This window comes from Cajanus cajan, chromosome 5 (assembly GCF_000230855.2).
Source record: "Cajanus cajan strain Asha chromosome 5, NIPB_CcT2T_4, whole genome shotgun sequence".
Taxonomy (NCBI): Eukaryota; Viridiplantae; Streptophyta; class Magnoliopsida; order Fabales; family Fabaceae; genus Cajanus; species Cajanus cajan.
Window position 1 is genome coordinate 10,247,546 of NC_138521.1, and position 3,175 is coordinate 10,250,720.

The following is a 3,175-nucleotide window of genomic DNA, read 5'->3' on the forward strand; positions in this document are numbered from 1 at the left end:
TAATTACTTTGTCGAACCAATGACCCTTCTTGGCTTGTGCCAACATGCTGGTGAGGATCGTGCATGATAAAGCCCATCCCATTTGGGACTGCATTATACCCATATGATGATATTTGCATTTGAGGATTGTGCCTAGAATATGGTATTGGCATTTCTACGCTCATGGGCTGGGTACTTCTCCAATTCGGAGGCATCCCCCATGGGTATTCGCTGGTAGCGTTCACCATTTCTTGTGACGCATTCAGAAATCCTGCGGAGTTCGGAATATTTATAGGAGGTGGAGACATTGCCCCCCTGGCCTCATTTGGATCATTTTCTTGATTTGTATTCCGATTTTCTCCATTACCCTGTTCTTCATCAAGCGCATCTCTTCTGCTGGTTGTAGACATAATTCTCCCACTTCTAAGTCTCATAAAAATAGAAGCACACACAAAACTAGTTCGATTAGTTCAATGATGTTCACCAAACGAGTCCCACCGGGCGTGCCAATTTGTTTACGGTGGATTTCGTTCGTAGGTTCTTTTTATTCGAACTAGCACGATTTCACGTTTCAATTTATGTGTGTTCGTGACATGACAAAATCGAAGACTTTCAATGAAAAAATAAAATCGTACAAGCAACAAATAGAGTTAAATTGCAGAAATCATATCTTTCATTAAGTTGTAACTGAATTACAATTCGTAAGGATAACGAAACATGTTCAGAATGACTACACTACACTAGGCTAGATTATGCTATGCAACTCTACTTCTAAAAAAGGAAAAAGAAAGGTGGTCGAGAAATTGTACCCAAAGCTGTCTCGTATGCACAATATGCCTTATGCACAGGCTGCGGAGTGCGTGTGAGGTATTGTGGAAATTAGATTTTCGACCTCTGTTACGAGCATGGTTCGTTTAATTTATAGACAAAGATTCAGGAAAGGTAACTGTTTCTGACGTGCCCCGGGAGTGCATAACTGTTATAAACTTCCACATCGTGGCTTACTCCCGGGCCCGTCTTTGGATAATTCATGGAACTGATCATTAACTTCCCTAAACCGTTCTGTAGCCTTTGACACTTATCCCATGTTACTTCAACCTCTCTTAAATCGTGTCTCCTTTAAGTTCTTCATTTCGAGAGGTTGCGAAGTGTGTTCGTGTATGTCCGGATTCTTGGGATTTCGAGTAACCAACGAACAATATACTCGAGTGTTTCCAGATTTTTCTTGTACTTTGAGAGGTTGAGAAGTTGCGAGCCTTTCTCCTGAGCAACGTCCTTCCTAGTTCAATGATTTCGAGAGTTTCACGAAAAGTGCCTTCCTGTCCCTCCTAGTTCGATGATTTCGAGAGTTTCGCGAAAAGTGTCTTCGTGTCCTTCCGAGTTCAATGATTTCGAGAGTTTCACGAAAAGTGTCTTCATGTCCCTCCTAGTTCGATGATTTCGAGAGTTTCGCGAAAAGTGTCTTCGTGTCCTTCCTAGTTCAATGATTTCGAGAGTTTCACGAAAAGTGCCTTCCTGTCCCTCCTAGTTCGATGATTTCGAGAGTTTCGCAAAAAGTGTCTTCGTGTATCTCTTGATTCTATTCAGGCTTTGTATGCCTTCTTCAGAAACTTCTTTGTCATTTTCCGATCACCTAGGATTTTGAGCACCTCTGTATTTCGAGTGCCTCCAAATTCATTTTCCGGTACTAACACTTAGACAGAAGATTCATGGGGACAGAGAGATAGAGGTAAGAGATGCTATTAAGTTTGTATTGCAATAAAGTTGTGTTGGAGTCATAAAATTACCCCAAATGTCAATTTTTTGTTGACTGATAATGTAAAAGTCATTTAAATTTCCTCGATTTTCAAACATGTATTACACTTTGAGTGCCTTGGACTTGATCGAATTATTAATACACAAACTATTTCCTCGATATTCAAAAGAAAAAAGAACAAACATATTCCATCCTCAACAACACTTGGATGAGACTGAGAGCCTTAATTAGTTACTCGGCACCACCACATCCTTCTTGACCTTTGGAAATATCCACTCACGGAGCCTTTTCCAGAATCCTTTCTTGTTGGAGCTGCTTTCCCCTTCATCAATATTTCCAGGTTCAGCATCAATCCACCCAAGCTGAAAATATTAAGTAAGGGTACGTATTAGAAACTAATGATTTACAGTTCCAGACCTTAATTCTCGTTCTCAGCAACAGAAGAAGCTTGTTCCTCATCATCCTCATCAATACTAGTTTCTGGAGGTGGGGTTTTGTTCAGATCTGGGAGAGCAGGTTCATTGAGATCAGGCAGAAACTTTCGGCGCTTCTTAGTTGCCTCTGAAACCCTCTTCCCCTTGCCCTTCGCCGGAACAGTAACACCATAGTAAGGTTTGTTGTGTTCCTCTTGAACCCCAGCCATGTGTGTGTCACTGTGTGTGGTGTGCTGTAGCTTCGGTGGAAAATGGGGGTATTTATAGGTTTTTCAGCCAATCAAAACACACGCCAAAAAAAGGAGAGAATGTGGTCATGAACAACGTCACTTCACTTGAGATGTTATTTTATATTTTTTTCTAGCATAGCGACAACGGACACGCCCCAACCCCTTTATAGAGTTTAATTATGTTTGGTTCTATATATTGGGATCCATATTTAGTGCACGGTCATCTCAAAGATAAGATAAAAATGTATTTACTATATGTTAGAGTTCCACATCTAGTGCTTTTTAATGCATGGGTTCACAAATCAAATACACCAAAAGTTTTTAAAGTGTATGTCACTTTAAAAATTATTACAAGTTATGATGGGTATAACTTTTAGGACATCTCCAACTCTCATTTTATAAGGTTTTTAAAAATAAGAACTTGTTCTTATTAATTTTTATTATTGGATCTTTCTGACACGTGGCATGATCCTAAATTTAGAACTCAGTCCTTGTTATTAAAAATTGATTGTCAGTCACAATCAATGAAAAATATAAAGATTTAAAATTTCACTTGAAGAATTATATCAAAATCTTAAAAAAGTTGTGATTGAAGTAAAAATTTGTTGGATTTCTTAAATTTTATGATAATGTAGAGTTTACTATAAATAAATTTAAATATCATAGAAAGATTCACTGTAAAAAAATATTTTTAGGATAATCATTATAAAAATTCATAAATTTATCATATGAAAATATATAATTCAATGAGTGCAAAATTCCTTTGTATATCGCAG

The 3,175-nt window shown here is 38.0% G+C and overlaps 1 long non-coding RNA gene across 1 annotated transcript; it reads right to left on the reverse strand.

Moving 5' to 3' along the window:
• Positions 1-1,711: 1,711 nt before the first annotated feature.
• On the reverse strand, positions 1,712-2,903 carry LOC145957718 (uncharacterized). Its single transcript, XR_014433727.1, has 2 exons — positions 2,153-2,903; positions 1,712-2,057 (listed from the first exon to the last, which is right to left on the reverse strand). It is a non-coding gene; the product is annotated as an uncharacterized LOC145957718 (long non-coding RNA).
• Between the last annotated feature and the right edge of the window lie 272 nt (positions 2,904-3,175).